At 41.8% G+C, this 20,444-nt stretch overlaps 1 protein-coding gene across 7 annotated transcripts in view; it reads right to left on the bottom strand.

Moving 5' to 3' along the window:
- FHIT (fragile histidine triad diadenosine triphosphatase) overlaps positions 1-20,444 on the bottom strand; it is a 1,025,256-nt gene that overhangs the window by 862,852 nt on the left and 141,960 nt on the right. For all 7 annotated transcript variants that reach the window (XM_045023395.1, XM_045023388.1, XM_045023393.1 and 4 more), the window contains one exon: positions 11,043-11,112. The gene's annotated coding sequence lies outside the window, so the exon portion shown is untranslated. The remainder of the gene's footprint in view (positions 1-11,042; positions 11,113-20,444) is intronic.

The raw sequence follows: 20,444 nt of genomic DNA on the forward strand, positions 1-20,444 counted from the left end.
GAGAACTTTCCATCATAATGAACAGGAATTGGTCAGCACTATATTACAGGCTCAGCAGATAAGCCTCAGTTCATGCTGATACTGCTGCTTTTGATCTCCAAAATACTTTTGCCAGCAAATGCCTACAGTATGATGGGACAAATTTATAATTTATCTCCACGTATACTGCACTGACCACCACAGCATTTAGCTGCAGCACATACACACAAATATCATCATCAATTTATCAGTGTCCATGACAGGCAGCAATACAGAAAAAGGAAGCCTTAGTATAGATACAGTACAGGCCAAAGTTTTGGCTGAGAAGTTGAGCCTGGCAACATGGTCTGGCAGCTAAAGAACTCCGGCTCTAATGTGAGGCCTGGAGGTCCAAGTTCAAGTTTTGAGGATCATCCACAAAGGTGCTTCAGCGGACCTCAACCACAGCAATGGTGCACAAGGAGGGAAGCAGTTTCCAAAGTCGCATTGTCCCCTAAAAAGACTTCAGATAAAGCCAATGCCAATTTTCACATAACAGTGAAGAAACTCTCATTCATCTCCTCTTCCCTCCAGAAAATGAAACAACCCTCACTGGCCCACCACATACATACAGCTGGTGCAGACCACCACTTAATACAAAATGCAAACAGTGCCATATCACTGGCATCTGAAATCTGCATGGACAAAAGAAATCAGACACTGGTTTAGAACACAATTTTGCATCATTTCAATGCCCTAAGGTACTGCATGAGACTCGTATAGCAACTGAGACACCAAAGGTTGTTTCTCTACCACTCTTATATTTTCATAAAAATTACCCTGTAGTCTTCCCATATTTGATTAGTTATTGTTTAAAGGAACAGCTTTAGTTTACACACCTAAATTTCTGCAAATGTTGTAATTATTTTGTTTGTTAAAGATAATAAGTATACTTCAGCCATTTAACCATACTCTACCCAATTTCACGTATGTAAGTACACATGTACAATACAGCTTAAATATGATAGGTGTAACCAAAACAAATGATGTATAGGAACAATACAGAAAATTATAAATTCGCATACCATACCTCAAAATGATGATAGAGATAATCAGAAAGTAAAGGTGAATGAGTTTAAAATGAATGAGAATTGCCAAGGCTATTAAGAAAAAGACATCACGCCTACCTCTTCTCTCCATGGATGCTTTCTATTCTACCCCAGTCTATACTTGTGCTGTCAACAGCACTGGGCCTTCAGCAGCAGAAAGAATAGTTAAAATGAGCCCCTTTTCAGAAAATCTAACACTGTTTATGTTCCAACACAATAGGTACAATCATATACAGTATGTATTTGAAGCCAGTTCAACAGATTTAGCATTTCAAGGTGAAAAGTTCCTAATTCGCATTGCAAAGCTATTTTTATGTAAAGTAGGTCTGACTTGTGCAATGGTATTTCATCAGTGTACCATTAGAGATAAATGGCACCCCTAAAACTGAACTGATTTGTTGGAACATCATGCTACATCATAGCAAGAGTGGCAGTAACTGGTACAGTTTAGGGTTGTATAATGGTTTATATTCTAATTCCATGTCAGTTCCTCAGCATTTTTCAAAACTTTAATTTTTAATTTCAGTGAGAAATTTTCCAGGCTTCTAAAGGTGATCAATTATAAAGAAAGTCTGAGAAAAAATAGATCAGCCATTTTTATTAAGGGTACAGTGAAAAAAATACACTTTGCTGATTATATTAAAAAAGTGTGTTTTTATTTGAACACCCCTACAGCAACAAACAGAAGGGATCAGAAATTTAAGTGGGTCTGGACAACAGCCCTGTTATAAGGGAAGTGCCTTTGATAGTTCTGATGCACATTTAGGCCCTTTGAAAATTACATACATGAGCAATGTGTTTTGTGCAGGGTTTTAGCAAAGCTCTTACTGAAGCTCTTTGTGTTAAGAAAATATCACGGAGACACAGTTAAGAACTCAGGGTATATCTACACTACCCACAAGATCGGCGGGCAGCGATCGATCCAGCGGGGGTCGATTTATCGCGTCTATCGACCCCTGAGTGCTCTCCTGTCAACTCCTGTACTCCACCGCCATGAGAGGCGCAGGCAGAGTCGACGGGGGAGCGGCAGCAGTCAACTCACCGCGATGAAGACACCACGGTAAGTCAATCTAAGTACAATCTAAGTCAATGTTGGGATATCGAAAGTCTTTTTCCTGAGTGTCTGGCTCGAGAGTCTTGCCCACATGCTCGGGGTTCAGCTGATCGCCATATTTGGGGTAGGGAAGGAATTTTCCTCCAGGGTAGATTGGCAGTGGCCCTGGAGGTTTTTCGCCTTCCTCCGCAGCATGGGGCCGGGGTCGCTTGCTGGAGGATTATCTGCTACTTGAAGTCTTTAAATCAGGATTTGGGGACTTCAACATCTGAGTCAATGGAGAGAATTATTTCAGGAGTGGGTGGGTCAGCTTTTGTGGCCTGCATCTTGCGGGAGGTCAGACTAGATGATCATAATGGTCCCTTCTGATCTTAAGTTCTATGATTCTATGATACATCGACTTTAGCTACATTTTTCACTTAGATCAATCCCACCCCCCGTGTAGACCAGGCATCAGTCAGGAAATGCCTCAGTTAAGGCTGCAAACACAACCTTAGTTCTGCCCTCTGGGTAAAACTCCAGCCATCTATGAATGCCAATACTTCCACTGTGTTTCCTGAGCCCCTTAGCTTCCATTGCAGTATAGCCTTCAATACCTTCTCGATGGTTTAGAGTCCCCCCAATAAATCTCACTTCAAGATGATGTTAGGAAAAGGAGGGATCCACCCACCTATCATAAAATTATCAAGGTCAGTCTTATCTCCCCCGGTGTGATGAGGCAGAGACAAGGCTATGGAGAAAAAACAATTTCACCCATGCCCAGTCTACAACACCTAATCTCTGTGCTGTACCCAGGGAGAACAAGTTGAACTACCTGAGGGCTGAGTATCATGAGTGGTTGGACTCTTCTAGAACAAATACAGTATGTATGTATATCTATCTATCTTTATTTGTATACCAAACCATCAATGTACAGGGCATCTTACAAAGCACATTCAGCAAGTTAAAAGACACTTGCCATCTAAAGTGACTAGACAAAGATACAAAAATTAACTCAGAAGGGTGCGGGAGGAGAGTTCAGAGTCATGAAATCTCCCCCAACACAAAGAGAGAAGATGCACAGCCATTATGCTGCTTGGAGAGCTGAGCTTTTGCCTACATAGCATAAGTGCATTTAAAAATGACTTCTTTCTTTCATAATTTCTGTGTATTTGCTTTATTTCTGTTTAATTTAATTTTTCTTTCTATTGGAAATGTTCAATCTTGAATAACGTTCACATTTAACTGTTAACATAACACTGCTAAAAAGTAATAATTTTCATTTCTTAGAACACCAGTTCATTGTGTTTTGCATTTTTCTGAGTTAAAATAACTCAGTTAAGTAACTTGGTTTTTTGTAGTTAGCCATAAGTATCTAAATTTAAACCTACTGGACACCATCAAGTCTTACTCTTTTTTATCACTGCTGTCACAGTTCTAATAAATCAGTGCCTTAAAATATTTGACCACTTTTGACATTATTTGACCAGTTAACTGACCAATTATTTTTGGACCAGTCAAATACCCAGCCCTAGATTGTCACTACTATGGGTAACACAGAAGTGAGGGTCACAAATTTGTTCAAAAGTAGTAAGGACAGAAAGGAGAGAGAAGACCATTATACTTACATATGAAAAATACAATACTTTTCTTTCAAATCTTATAAATTTATCTTATAAATAATGAAGTACCCTGATTCTTGTTGTTCAAGCACTGAAATTAAGGTGACATCTCTCCTGAAATTAGTCCTTTTAAAAACCCACCTCTACAGCATTAGAAAGCTTCTGTCTGACAGTCTGTCCATTCTGTCCATTTTAGTCCATTCTGGCCAGAAGAGAGGAGTAAAAGGCCCCTAATCCTAACCAGCCATAAGTGCACAGACAACAAATGAGAATCAAAACAAAAACCAACCAACTAGTATCTTCACAAGACCCGCTAAATCGACCGCCGATGCATCGATTGCCGCAGTGTCGATCCTCCGGTAAGTGTAGACAAGCCCTTAGAGGTTCAATCTACAGTTCCTAGAGTTAGCAAACTCCAAGTGGGGTTACAGCTATGAGAGCCATAAATCTTTTTTTTTATTTTAAGACTATTGCTGTTGTTTTTGTCTAATTACTAAAAGTGAGTAAATTAGTCCACATTTCATTTCCTTAACAAAGCCTCTGCTTCTCTAAAGCTTCCCAGGAAAAGTGGCTGAAACAGTAAAAATTACATGGCTTTTTATTTCTACTGCAAAAACATGACAAGCCATTTTTGAAAGCAAGTTCCCATTTAGGATGAGATCTTGTCAAACAAATTTCAGACCAAACGTACTATGAACGAGCTGATATATTAATCCCGCAAAAACAGGCCTTTTTAATGGAAATTCCAGATCAACCTGAATTACTTCAGTACTATTAGCAAAATTCTAACACTGTTATTCCATTAACTATAATTTCATGAAACTACAAGGTTGTCATAGTTAACAGAGTGAGAGCTGAGATCAGAACATAACAGCATCATTAAAACATGAAACAACCAAACAGTATTGGCTTTAGACAGGGGCTTGTATATTTCAATTGATCAGCCATAGCATTCTCTCAACAGGTACTATGGATTATAAATTCAAATCCCACATTAGAGACTGAACTCACAATAAATGTGGCCATACTGCTTAAAATATAATTCCATATAGAAAGGCTGATTAACAAATACTACAGCTGAAAGCCCAGGTAATTCCACAGATATAATCTATATTCTGCTACTGCAAGGCATTCTCATATCATTGGAAACTGTGTGTTACAATATATTTTGCATTTTTAATGACTGTGGAAGTGCCCAGATCAATGGATGGGTGGCTTTTCCTTCAATGTGTAAGAAAAAAACACCGCTACTTCAATAGTAATATGTATTAGTTATTGTTAGAGCATGCTCCTATATCAATATAAATTAAATAATTTGTAATGAAAGCCCATAAACAGGATTTAATTAGAAAAATTAAATAATTGCCATCTGTTTATTTTAAAATGTAATTTGCCATAAGTTTACACACATGACCCTTAAAACAAACAAGATCTAACTCAGTTCTCAGATATACCATTGTTAGCCAGAAGAAACTCCATTAAAGTAAAGCAGGCAGCCCAATTTACACTAGTGGGAGACAAAAGTATGGCTCACAACCTTTCTCCAATTCTCATCCCTATTCTAATTTTCCCTTGCTTTGCATGCTTCCATCCAATCACTACTTCTCCACACAATCCCATTTATCTCCTGCACCTTCCGTTCACTTTCCCCTTTGTACATGGAAACATCTCCCACATCTTGTCCAAACATCCTGTTTCTTCTCCTCCTTCTTCATCTTGGGTGTGATCAATACAACTACAGTTACATTCTAAGAGCTTCATTCTGCTGTTCAGTTGGTAAAATGTATGCAGGCACCTCTTATTGCTGCAGGTCTGTATCCAGGACCAACAAGGACATATTTTACCTACAAATCTCGGCATTCCTGTAGCTCCACCCCCCAGAAAGAGCTAAATGTCCCCACATTTTGCTCCGCCAGCTCAGAGGGGAGACCTACTCCCCCTATACTTGGCAATGGCTGATTATTTTCAAGAGACAAGCATAATTCCCAGAGGGGTACAGGGATTGCCCCTGATGGCACCTATAGAGGCATCAGCTATTTAAAAGTGGACAGTGATGATTAGATTTAGGTCACAGCCCCCTGGCCCCACTGACCTGGCCAGCATAGCAGGATAGACATGCCTGTGGTTCTTTTTTGTGTGTAAAGGGCTCTGAAAATGTAAAGCAGCAAATAGTACTGAAATTACAAAGTATTTGAACAGGTTGGTCAACCGATTTACGAGCATTACAAGGAGTCAAGATGTAACAGACACACATAGCTGCCGGCTATACAGCAAGGGACAGGGCTCACACGAAGCAAAATACAGTATGGTAGTTGCATTTATTTTGTTTTCTTAACAGAATATCATAAAAAGAATCACAAACCACAAAACTCATAATGGCAGGAAAAGGTGTGTTTAAAACCTTGCTTGCAGAATAACACCAGGTATACTTACACCAAGCAAATATTTAGTGCCTTTGACAATAGTTTTTTAAATGATAGCACATATGGGCCCTTAACTGATACCCTTCTATAGTTCTGCCTAAAATGCACTATGTACACAAGAGCAATCGTGATTGTCTGCAGATTACCACTGAACAGCAGCATAGGAATGTAACCTATTCCTCTGGAATACACTATGGTAATATTACCAAACAATTCAATAACAATTTTCAGGAAGTGGTAATAGTCCATACATAATTAATTTGCTTTAGTCTGTAAGTACATATCTCTGTGTAATACTACATCTAAAATAGCAGTTACTGCAGCTTAAACCAAACAAACTCACATTTTGTTATTCTGTATCAGAGCCAAGGAGTTCTATTTTAGCTCTCCAACTATTATGCTGAGCAGGTTTCATTATGAATGTTTTTTAACTGAGAACTAAACCCCTCTAATCATAATTTAAGCAAGAAGCAAACAAAATTATATAAAATAATATTGCAAAATAGTGTTAACATTATAAATGAAACTAGGCTTCCAAAACTAAGCATTTCTATCCCAAAAAACGTAATAAATAATTTGTCCAAAATGCTCTTCTTTTGCATTATGAAAAGCCTACAGCATGTTTTTCACCATTCATTGCCCACAGTAGGTGTATCTCTGTGATGATATCCTACTCCTTATGCACACCCTAAAATAGAACTTTGCCAATGAATTATATTGCCTAAAAGCACAAGTTGTACACTCTGCACACCATGAATGTCAGACAGAGGAAAAAACAATGGATGCTTTAAAACTGCCTGCCACCCTTTTAACAGAGGGCCATTCTGACTCCTACTCTCGATGGTTTTGCTGTAGTCATTCATTGTGCCAATAGAAATCCCACTGGGAAAATTTAACACACGCTCTGGGGTGAAGGCACTGAGCTAGTCTTTATTATGTAAGAAAGTGGCTTCTCACAGACTCTAGGTTTTGTTGTTATTGTTTTTGCTATTTGAAAGTTTGTACATCAGTGCCAGATTCAAGGATGGCAAATGATAGTGCAAATCACATGTCAGAAATATGTGAGTATAAATCCCATCCCTGCACTCTCCCCTTCTCCATCACAGCTCCAGTTTTCAGACGTATGTCTATGACTCTACTCCAGCATATGCCTTTAACCCAATTTCCAGTTGTCACTTTGTCCTCCTTTGTTCCCACAATTATCCCCTCTGCCCCTGCCCCTTTCCACAGCAGGCTCCTTACCCTTTGCTAACAAACCTGCCCTCAAAAACTCTCTTCCATGATCCTACCAGCTTGGCTAATGAAAGACCTATCTTCCCTCCTTCCCTTTGTCTCCAAACTTCTCAAATCTGTAACTCTTTTCTCTCTCTTTATTCAGGTTCTTATACTGGCTCCCATCTCTGAAATGTCAGATCACTTCCCAAGAGTGCAAACAGCAAAAGTGATATCAATCCCTTTCATTTTTCGCTGCCACCAGAAGGGAAGGGGCTGTGGTGGAAGGGAGGTGGTGGAATCTTCTTCCTTAGGAAGTTTTAAACTCAGGCTTGACAAAGCCCTGGCTGGGATGATTTAGTTGGGGATTGGTCCTGCTTTGAGCAGGGGGTTGGACTAGATGACCTCCTGAGGTCCCTTCCGACCCTGACATTCTATGATTCTATGGTTCTATGTTGTGGAGAAAGTTATTACCAACAGAAAGCAGAAGAGTGCCTGCACTTGCTGAAGTTGAGTTAAATTTGTCTATGTAATATGTTTCTTGACAAAAATCCTTCTCAGGCCTTAGAAAACCAAATCCTGTTGAAGGGATGTGACCCAAGACAAGAATGAGTATTTAGACCCTTATTTTAGTTAGTTTCAGTTTATTGACTGTACTTTCAGAGAATGAGAAGGCTGATAAAGCATCCAGTAAAGCCTATCATCTCATTTTGTAGCTGTTCTGTTGTCAATCTTTACTCCTTTTTAGTCTAATTTATCATGTAGCCCAGTGATTAAAGTGGAAGGAAATAGCAGGGGGAGCCTCACAGAATTAACTAGAGAGAAGGATGATCATTGCTTACCCAAACCCAGGAGAAAAGAAGTGGAGCTAACCTCTCTTGTTAGCACAGGCTGGGGACATGTGCAACTGCCCAATTCCCTTTATTTTAACGCCAGTGTAGCACTGTGGGTAAAGGAAACAAATTTTTGTACAGCTCATTCTAAACAATTTTCTGACATACTCAGGACTTGAAGCTTAAGATTTTATTTTCTAAACAAGTACTTTCCACACTTTCCACATATTTTCCTTTGGATCAAAACTTCAACAGTCAGCCCCACCCTGAGCAGAGAGGGCAGGATTGAGGCACATGAAAGATTACCAGAGCAGAGATGTAGGCAGGCACTGCAGTATATACAGAGGAGCCTTAAATGCAAGGACAAGAAGTTTGACCTTGTTGCATAAAGCAATAAACCAGTAAAGCAGAACCAGTGAAGTGATTTAAAGGAGGAGGACGCTACATGATCAAAGCAACAGTAAAGAGAGATGACTTTGCCAGCAGCATTTTGACGGTCTGGATTGAAGGTCAAAGATACTTACTGTAACCTTAAAATAATGCTCAATAATTGTCAACATTATACTCAAGGTTCTGTGTACAAGTAGACATATGTTCTCAGCCAACAGTAAAACTTAAAATGAAAAATTGAACCATCTTACAATTTAAATATGCTTGTAATATTTCCCAGTGCTGTAGTCATGTTTGATATCACTTGAAAGGGCTTACTGAACTGAGAAGAGGGACACAAATTCAAAATGACAGAACAAAGTACTGTGCATGGCTCAGTTATGAATGTTTACACTTTTCAAAAAAGTCATCTTAGTTTGTAAACTGCAGACAGACAATCTAACCAATGGGAGAACATACAAAAGATCTGAATTGTGAAGAGTTTGTCTTCTTCTATTATTTATCTTTCATCAGTTTGTTTGGTTTTTGTTGTATCTCACTAAGGCTGTTTTTCTCCCTCTTTTCCATCTCTCTTTAATCAGCTAACAAGAAAGTGCCCTACATGTAAATCTGAGTTCAACTATTTCCTTCAAAACACTTACCAAGGTGAACAGTGGGACACTCGTCCCTTAACAGCAGGAGGGCCATGAAGCTCCCCTCTTCCATCTGTCGGGGTAACTTTCTCAGAGGTGAGTGCATGGATCGTGTGACTGAGAGCCTGTCTATATGAAGCTGGTGCACAGCAAGCTGGGGTACAAACCTACCTCGCACTAGCTTGTTATGCACTGTCCTACTGCTGCACACTAGAAATTCCCTAGTGAGGTTTGATCTACTTCCTTTTCAAAGTGGGGAGGTCAACGCGCACTAAGGAACTTTTAGTGTGCACCAGCAGGGGCCACACGGACATATAGCATGTGGGAGGCTAGTGAGAGGTAGACTTACACCCCAACTTGCCCTGCATTAACTGTTTGTATAGACAAGGCCTGAATGAATGCGGAGGGGGTGAATGGGACTGACACGTGGCGTGCCTTGGGTGGCATGTTCACACATCTGCATTCCCACATCACACCTGCCTGCATCTGTGCTGGAATGTCATATATCCTGGTGAGGGGGGAGGAGAGGAAAATGGGGCACCAGGCAAGGCTCAATGTTTCATGTGGATTTCCTCCTCCAGGCAATGGAGGCTGCTGTAGAGTCGCAGTCTCTCTGACTCCTCCCATCCCCTGCTGCCCTACCAAGAGGAAAGACAGAAAGTAGCATGAGCCCTGCTGCCATGATAAAGGACCAGAGCTGGGGGAGTGAAATGGTAGGGATGGGGGAGCCCAGCAGAGAAGAAGGGAATTAGTGTGTGAAAGGGGAGTGGGAACCACAACTGGGAAAGAAAGGAATTGGGGAGGAGGCATAAATCACAGTTTCTCCATTAAGGACGAAGAACCCTTGCTTCACTCACACCTCTTGCAAGGGGGCATTGTACAAGGAGCTTTTCAAAACTTGGCACCTGAGGATGAGTGGAGAGTTGGCTGAAGTGAGTGATCAATGAATGGATGGGAGCAGTGAGATTCCGGGGGGAGTAGAAGGGTTATGGGAGGGGATGTGAATGTGTTTATGGGGTGAGTGCACATATGAGCAAGCGAGATGATTTTAGAGGTCCTGAAGGAGAGACTGAAATAAGAAAGAAGACGGAGAGCTTCAAAGAGAACATGGGGAGATGAGGGAGGAGGGCAGAAAAAATGCTGTGCCAGAACAAAGAAGGTGGATAGAGAAGGGAACAACAGACAGACGCAAGACTTGAGGAATTGAACTGTTTTGAAGTGGGAAGTTTTTCATGCTGGCTCACTCTGTAGTGTATTTGATGGGTTGGCTTTTCTTTAGAATATTTTAATTTTTTTGTATGCAGCCCTTACTCTAAGGTACTGAGCTATCTCACAATAAGCTCCTTATAAATACATTAAATAATAAATTATTCCCTGTACATAAGCACATTCCTATATCGATTCCTTTCTCTCTGGTAAACTAATTACGCAGACATCAGGGCAAAGACTGAAAGTATACTAACTTCTGATTATGCCCCTGTATCCAAATGTTTGACCTGGACCTTAGTCATTATCAGTGGAAACGTCAGAGTGTAAACTTGGTTACATAGAGAATCTTTGTTTACTTTGTAAACTATTAAAAGAGAAGTGATTTATCTTCTCAGGCTATTCCTATCTCAGACCGTAACCGCATTTGGAAAGATTTCTGAAGCAGTCCTGTGTGGGGATTTACTCTTAAATATTCCTGAAAATATCATTGGTATTGGTATTATTACTAATTTCCCATACTGCCCAAAGTGTGATAAGTAATTTCCAAATAGAAAAGCAAGCACAATCCCTTCCCTAGAAAGTCAGTCTAAAGACACACGAAAGCAATTAATATGACCTTACCTGCTAAAAGGTGTAACCCAACCTGACACCTCTTACACAGCTAGTGAAGTCACCTGAGGCCAAGCATAACCTGGAAAATAGGGAGGTGATTAGACTTCCAGGAGACTTTCATTATGCAAACTTAATTCAAGCTCTGTAACACAACTTAAAAAAAACCTGCATGAAATCAATAACTTTTGTCTGGAGACCACAAACTTGCTGCTATATCTTATACATACAGGTACTAAAATTGATTCCGTAATATGAGAGGTTCAATCCTTTGGGTGAAATCCTAGACCCGCTGAATTCAACGAGAGTTTTGCCCTTTACTCCAGAAGAGCCAGGCTTTCACACATCATATTATAAAATGGACTTAAGAATCGGGACTATCTTCACTAAAGGCTAGATCCACAGAAGGCCTTAGGCACTTAACATGGCAGGTAGGCACCTACATCCAACATTTAGGTGCCACTGAGATCCTCCAAGCCGCTGTTCAGCTACCACATAACTTTACAGACACCTAAAATCCCTTGATGCCTAAATCACAATGGTTACACTTCCCTATGAGCCTGTTTCAGCCTCTGGGCATGTGCACAGCTGCCTCATCTAGATGCCTGGGCAATTATCTCATGCCCAAGCCCCAGCAAGATGTTAAAGTAGGTGTTTTCCTACCAATCTTGCCTGAGCCAGTAGGCATTCTCTGAGCATACCTACACCTACACTCGCCCGACACAGCCAGGAGGGGACGGAGGCAGAGAGAAGAGGAAGCAGCAGCAGCCGCCCACCTTATCATCATTGAGAGTTCATCAACGTGCACTAGTGTGCAGCAGCAGGTCCACACAGACAGTTAGTATGCAGGAGGTTAGCACACTGCACATTAGGGCACCCAGATCACCACACTAAAATATCGGGACACATTGGGGTGCCATCAGCCCCGCCCACAGTCCACCGCTGCTCCTCCCAGGCTCCGCCCCCACTATGCCTCAGGTCCCGCCCCCTCCCTGCTCATCTCGGTTGCTTATATGTGCACTCACACCATAAACACATTCACATCTGCCCCTGTAACCTGGGGAGGGGGTGGGGGTAGCTGAACACTTGTCTCCCACATCTCAGGTGAGTGCTCTAACCACTGGCCTAAAGATTAAAAGAATGCCTCTTCTCCGCCCCCAGCCATTTCTTGCAAAAAAAAACAGTTTAGGCACCTAAGTCCAGGAGAGGGTTCACAGCTGAGACTCTCAAGCAGAGTTAAGTGCCTGACTCCCTGAGAGGAGCAAGGCTTAGGCCATGCCCTTCTGCTCAGTATTTCCTACTCACTACCTTAGACAGCTCCTTGATCAGCTCACTGCCTTTTGAGGACCCCATTCTTAGGCCTTGTCTACACTACCATGGTAAATGGACCTAAGTTATTCACATAGCTGGAGTCAACATAGCTTAGGTCAACTTACCGTGGTGTCTATACTGTGCTGTGTCAACGGGAGACACTCTCCCATCGACTTACCTTAATCCGCTCCTTCCGGTGAAGTACTGGAGTCGATCAGAGAGCGCTCTGAGGTCGATTAAACAGGGCTTCAGTAGACTCGCTAAATCAACCCCCGCCGCATCGATCACAGCAGCGTGGATCCCAGGCAAGTGTAGACATGGCCTTAGTTGCCTAACTCTTTCACGCACTGTATAGGGAGCCTGGGCACCTAACTTGGGGCTGTGAATTCCACTGGATGGCAAGGCACCTAAAAGTAAGGCACTATAACGGTCAGCATGGCAACACCTCAGTGCCTTTGTGGATCTAGTCCCAACTGTTACTACACTATTCTAATATTAGAACATTGTAATATCTCAGAATGTTAGCTAAGTCGGTTCCGGTTTTGAAAAATCTGACAGCTTTACTTAGATATTCCATTATTAGATGCCTCATCTGAATAACTGGCTGCACTTAGGTTGTGCATACAGACTATTTAACTACTGCTACTTCTTTTTTATTAATCTTTTATTTAAAAGTGGGAAGACTATTTTACCAAACTTTTCATAACCAAGGTTACAGAAGGAAATACAGTAATTGAGAACATTTCTAACCACATCTGAAAGAAGCATGGGATGCAGAAATTAAACAAAATATTCTATGTTGTGCCAGAGATGGAGAGAATATTGTAGATTATAGAAAAGCAACTGGTCCCCATGCTTTCAAGGCATCTGTCCAATTTCATTACTATAGCAAATGCCAAATAATAGCGATACCTTCAAGAAATCCCATCTTTGTAATGTGTAGATATGCTTTGGGCATTAAGGAAGAGCTGTGTAATAGTCATTCAATGCCGTAAAAAAATTATCTATCTAAATCAAATCCCATTACACAAATTCTCCTTCTTCCTTTGTTTCTTCCTTTTTTTGTTACTAGGCAGCTAAGGTAGCTAGCTAGCTCATTCACTCGAGGTAGAGAAAGAACTGATGAGGTGTGGGGTCCTTAAGATTCTCATTGGAAATCTTTGCCTCCCAGCAGGTGCAGAATGGCATAAGCTCCCATCCCCACTCCTCCTGCCAACTGTCTGGATTGCCGTACGTGAAACACATAGAACTACTATTTTCAGCCTTTTAAAGAAAAAAGAGGGGATAAAATTTGGTCTGCTCAGCAGTGTTTTGGTAAAGGTTGTTTTGTTTTGTTTTTTCTTTTAAAGCCACCTTCCAAAAAAAAATCACAAAATATCAGTAACAGAAAATAACTAGTATAAATCCATCAAAGGAAAAATAAAGTAAGCGATAGAAGGAGGAAAAGGGCAGTCGCAGTGGTACAGTCACATTTTAAGAATTTGAAAACTAACATCTTAAAATGTTTTGTGTCTGTTTATTTAAATAAGAATTAGATTTTATAAAACAGAGCTAGGAAATGATTAATTCAGAGGGTTTTTTTAATCGGTATTATGTTAATTAGCTCACTCATGGTAGGGGCTTTCCAAATGCCAGGAGAGATGGAGTTTTCCTTACAAAAAGTAAAGACTGTTCAATTAGTCAAGCTTTAAAAATCAGCTACAGTTCAGCTGTAGTGAAAGATATAAGGATTTTTATCATGTGAACAATAAACAGGATATTCCTTTTGGTTTTAAATAGCAGATTTGATCCACAGTTGTGCTCTCCCTACATTCAGAGAACCAGGGGCGGCTCCAGGCCCCAGCATGCCCAGCGCATGCTTGGGGCGGCATGCCACAGGGGGCACTCTGCCGGTCGCCGGGAGGGTGGCAGGCGGCTCCAGTGGATCTCCCACAGGCGTGCCTGCGGAGGGACCGCTAGTCCCGTGGCTTCGGTGGATCATCCGCAGGCACGTCTGCAGGAGGTCCACCGGAGCCGCTGGACCGGCAACCGGCAGAGCGCCCCCCGCGGCATGCTGCCGTGCTTGGGGCAGCGAAATGGCTAGAGCTGCCCCCGCAGAGAACTGCTGCTAGGTCAATAGGAGAGCCACACATGTATGGACAGAAAGATAATAAAGATCAGCAATTGCAGGCTGAGAGCCTCAGAAACAATTTAGGGGCAAGCAGATTTACTGGCCACTTGTGACAAAAGCTGAGAGCAACATAGTAAATAATCATAATTCCTTTTACTGAAAAATACAGACATGGCAAAGGGGCAAATTGTGACTGTCTCTATGCAGGTGCATCACCACAGCATAGGCACTCACATGGCTATGCCCTATGAGAGCAGGGTGTCCTTAGCCTTGCCCCTCCACCACTGCCCTGCACACTGTATGTCTGCTCCAGCTGGGAAACACAGACTGCCCCTCTGGGGAAGGTGCGGGAAAGAGCCACTGAGCAAGTGGAGGTAAGGCTGACCTATGCAGGAAAAATGCTTCCTTCCACCGTGACTCAGGCAGTGCAGTTCCACGCTGTTCCCATCATGGATCTCATCCTTAATTTGAAGTTTATTAGAAAAAAATTATAATTCAGATGAATGAAATTAAAGCAGTTCCACAATTTTTAAGAGAAGCTTTTAAGTTCAATGATTTGCCAGGAAAAAACTGTAATGGTGCCAGAGGAAGTATTATATTCTATTATTATATGAACAATAAATCATTTTAAAAAATTATCTTAAATGGAAATATAGCACCAGATTTGAAGAAACTACACAAGACTTTCTTCAGAATGAACATTTCACTTAACAGTCAACAGCTCCTCCAGTTTGTGTAGGCCATCAGGAAAAGCAATCTACATATAACAAGATGAAAGTTTTCCTCTCAATAGGAAGAGTGTGTCTATCAATTATCTTTAGTATGCAAAATATAATAACTGAGTTCAGGAATGGACTATTTTTACTTTTGTCCTGAATTCTAACTGGATTCTCATGCTAAACTCCATGGGCTGCTCTTTAACGGGTTTAACTAATTTACTAGTTGCCTCAATTTTGAATTTTATCTTAACAGAATATTTAACTTTATCTTTTAAGCATGCAAAATATTTCAGCATCCATGCTAAGTATTTAATATATGAATATCAGAAGCCTTTTTCCCATGAATTCTTTTTAAAGAATCACCTGTCATATTAAATGCGAGTTCCTGTGTGAAATGACACAGCAGAAGTGATAACCTGTATGAATTATAACCAAACCAAATGGAAGATTGTTGTTCTATGTTTTATTGCTTTTGATATTTCTTTAGCAATCATCATTGCAGTCTGTCTCAACAATTCCCTGTGCACTGACATTCACAATAATGTGTTTTCATCACAAAGTTAGGCACTGTCATTAGATTTAGCAAAGGGCTATATTTTGCAGTTCCCAACCATTTTTCACACCTCACTGCTTCATTGGGATGGGAATGCAACAGTTTCTACATCTGTCATCTTTAGTTATAGTTACATGAATACAAGCATTAACAACGGATTACTGGAAATTTGTAGAGAGATGATTAAGTAGATATGTTCTTGTTATCCAACACTGGTATGGGGTTAGGAAAGGAGGACATGTCATCGTCTACTGCTAGGCAGAGTATATTTCTCAACCACAACTTAATCTTCTGTAAAGCTTACTGTAGGGGCGAGGTGTGGTGTCCCTCGGAGATTGACAAGGAGGGACCACAACCCTCCCCTGGGTTTGCAGAGCCAGGAAGGCCACGCCCGCCCTGCTGGAAGCTGAGGGACGGGACAAGAAGCGGAAGTATAAAAGGTGGGCCCTGCAGCTCAGTTAGGCTGGAACCACTGGGGGAGACAGATGCATCCTGCTTGCTGCTGGAGCCCAAAGAGGACCCCAGCCATATCTAAGACTTGCCAGAGCTGCCAGTCGACCAAGACGCCAAGGAGCTGCTGGGACTACCACTGGCAACCTACCCCGGGGAGACGCAGGACACCCGCAGAACAGCAGTACCACGCAAAGGGGACATAGGAAGTAGCCCAGGGAAACTAGACTACAGTCTGGTTGTCATCGTGTTGCGGGCGGATCCCCACTGACCCAGTGGCAAAACAGGCTGCCACTGCTAGGACCACGGGCTGGGACCCAGTGGAGTAGGGTGGGCCCAGGTCTACCTACCCCTGCCACCCTAACTCTAGGCCAAGAGGCCTGCATTTGTCAGCCATCCACCGGAGCCAGGATGTCCTACTGCAGGCCAAAGCCCCATAACTATTTGGTGCCCTGCCCCATATAGACTCATTATTGCTCAGTCCAGCTTGAGTGACCTCAGCTTTAAAGACAGCTAATTTTCTCCTGATTGAGCACTGTGACTAGAGCGCGACCATGAGGAGACATAGTCTTCCTCAGATACTGAGAAGGAAGGACGGCCATGCACACTTACACTTACAAAACGCATATTTATTCAGTTTTCATTATTTCATATCTACTTAATTCATATTTCCTTTTGATTTCTTGTAATCATCACTCAACACAAAATATATTTGTTATCAATGGTTGGGATGCTTAGTTATAAGCAGCAACAGTGCTTAACGTAGGCTTTTTCAAATTCATCGAGTGGTACAAAGAGGCACAAGCTTTTTTTCACTCTACACAGAAAGAACAAGCAATTCTCTATTACCGAACCTTTGTATTAAAGAAACAACATATGTGAAGCCACCAAACCAGTAAATACTTTCACTGCAGTTTAATTCTCTCAAAGGAATTAATAAAGTAGCTTTGAGAATATAATGGTTTGTAGGTCACTGAGGAATGGGCACTTTGGGGACAGAATAAGCACAGATCAGCTTTCAGTGAAAGAATGCGGGGCAAAGGAGAAAATTTGACTCTCTCTTCCTCTGAATCTAATTCTTTGTTACCACCTTAGCATCCCACTCTGTGGTCACGGAAGATCCTGAAAAGCAGTCCCAAAATATGGTAATATAAAAGGACATTCATATTAAAGAATAGTTGACCCAAGCCCAATAAAAACAAACTATATTTAAAAAAACCCAAAAGATTTATAAAGTTTATTTCGCACATAAGATTCTGTAGACATGGATTAGAATCACCTGCTTTGGCTTGGGCACAGAAAAATCTAACAGTTCTCCAGCAGGCACAGAACTAAGGCTTGCCTTGACAGACAAGTCTGTGTCTTGGCTATAAAACCATACCAAGGGGGAAATCTATTATAAAGAATGGCAACTGTAACTTAGCTAGGAAATGGCTTTTTAATTTTGGAATTCAGTTCAAATGCAAGACTGAAATCATCCTTTCCAAAACCTCACTAACGTCAGATTTTTTAAACAAAGCCATGTCTCTGTTTTTGCTGTACTTGATCAGAAGAACAATTAGTTTAAACAGATTAATACATCAAAAGATTTCTGCTATTATTGCTCAAGTTCTTCCAAGGAAATGGGAAAAAAGTCACAGAAGACACATGAATAATACATTTTTTAAATGTTGTTTTAAGGTTTTTAAATCTCAACCAATTACGTACCAATTGGTAGAGAGTGAAAACTATTTGTGAAGTTCTCATAGATCTGAAACGCCTGATCACCTGCCACAGTCACTGGAGAGTGCTACTTGGGGAAGACTGCAGTTGGGTAACACTGCCTTCATCAGCAGGTGTCACTGCTATCTACTCTAATTCCAAAGTGTTCAAAAGAACAAAAGAAGATTTTGACCTGCTGAGAAAAAAGGCATGGCAAACTGAACATCAAACTAAGAACATATCTTTGATGTCTACCTGATAGCTGTAGTTCTATTTGCACTGCAACTGCAATGCAGACTCTCATAATGAAAGAAAGGATCATCATTTAGGCTACTTACTAAGTAATAAGGCCATTAAAACCAAGACTGAACAGACTTGATTGAAAATGGGTTTAGCAGTATGAATCTAAATCACCTGAAAGATCAGTACAGTTCTATTACATTGTACATACACCTGGAAGAGGATCATGAGCAACGACAGCTTCCTTTTTTAAACTCATCCTTCATTTCAGCCTTACAAAAAGAATGAATGTAGCAGCAGAGTGGGTGGCAGAGGGACACACTTTTCCCAAAGCGCTCTCTCCTGAGGTGAAGGAGGCTGAGGCTTCCCTCCTCCAGGATCAGATACCAACCCACACAATGATGGGGATCAGTGAGCTGAGGAGGGAAGTCTCAGTCGGCCCAACAAGCAGCAGTGCTGGGCTCCACTGACTGTTACGCTAGCAGTGGGTTCCCACTAAGCCCACCCACCCAACAAATAACTGTGGAAGGGGTCGGGGGAAGGTCTCATCATCTCAGCAAGGGCCTTGTGTGAAGTGGTAATGCAGCCCACACAGAGCCTTCTGCTTCAGTGGATTGTGGTGCCCACCCCTGTTCCCCAAAGAACAGCAATAGTCAGCCCCCTTCTCCTCTCCCTTCTCTTCCCCAGCCACCTCAATAGCAGCAGTGGCATTCTCACTCCCCGTCAGGCTGAAACATTACACACATCTTGCATATGGCAGCTCTGTCTGCATACTCGGGGGCCACAGGAATGGCCTGTGGTTGCAGCTCACAGCCAGCAGAGGCCATCAGCTCTCTCTGGCACAGAGCGAGCAGCCAAAGAGCTGATGTCTCCCTGCTCACCCTGTGGGATCTCTGCAGCTGGGAGGTGCAGGCAACTCTGCTGTGCCTAGTGGTTAATCCAGCCCCGCCATCTGGTGGAACGGGAAGAACCTTAGTGCAGTGATGGTGGTGAAAGCTGGTGCCAGTTGGTGCTTGGTGAGACCCAGTTCTCAGCACCATGTGTTAAATGAAGAACAAGGGGATATTACTTCATAGTGTCAGACAGACATAGTGTCAGACAGGTTCAGTCTCCCAGTTGGATGGGGGACTCTGGCTTTGTGGCACACCGCTGGGCTCCCGAGCAGCTGCTTCCTTCCATCCACTGGGAGAACTGCAGGCCTCCAGGAGTGACACTCTAGGCAGTATCAACAGCTAGTCTCCTTTAGGTAAGATCCTTATGGCCCTGGATGAAAACAACAACAGCTCCACATCATGAAAGGACTCTAACCATGGGGACTCCACGTAGAACACTGTGGAGGCCAGAGAAATATGGCTAGGACCACACCGGATAGAGTGTTGTAGGGCATCACTCTAGCCATGGTTTGATGACTGTGTGCATGTTGGGGACCGTGCTTTAGGCAGGGGGAAACTTGATGGAGGAGTGACACAGGGGAACCTCAAGGGGATGCCAGATTGCAGAGGAATGGAGGCAGAGATGATGGGCTTGATAGGGAGAATTTATTGATTTGAGAGGAAGGAGGAACAAGGAATTGAAAGGTGTGGTGACAAGGGAATGCAAACAAGGCGATGTGTATTCATTTAATATGCAACTTAGGACACTGTATAATTTGCATAAATTATCCAGCTTTCGAAATTCCTGCAGCACGTGATTTATATCACATGATACATTTACAAATATTTGAGTCCCCTGCTTTCTGGGTTTTTTTCCTGTTAAAGAATTATATAATTTGCCAATCTACCAAACAGACAACTATTAACAGGGATCAGGGCTTTATCCAACTTCCATTAAAGTCAACAGAAATAGTCCCATGGACCTCACTGGCAGTTGGATTGGTCTCTCTGTCACTAGCACTGTCTCTACCCCAAATATGGCATCCTTATTCAAAGTCTTTGGTCTGAGACCCACCCTTCAGGAAACAAGCATTTAATCACTTTCAATATTGATAACACTTGACATTCGCTACAGCCCACTTACTGACTACATCTTAAAGCAAACCAGTTTAGTTCTGCACAAAAACATGTTAACCCATTCAAAGGGAATAGCTGAACAATTTATTTTGCAGAGACAAGGGATTTGAGAGACAATTCAGGATACAGATCAGATATATAAATGGCATCTTTATAATTTAGGAAGGAAAACACAAGCTAGCAAAATGTATTGGCTAATTAAATTCAGTACACTATGCCATTAAATTCTCAGTCAGGTTTACTAGACGTACCAGTAGCAGTACAACAGTAACCACATCTGTTCCAGTATCAGCACAGTAGTGATATTATACCAAACACTCT

Source organism: Mauremys mutica, chromosome 7 (genome assembly GCF_020497125.1).
Source record: "Mauremys mutica isolate MM-2020 ecotype Southern chromosome 7, ASM2049712v1, whole genome shotgun sequence".
Lineage (NCBI taxonomy): Eukaryota > Metazoa > Chordata > Testudines > Geoemydidae > Mauremys > Mauremys mutica.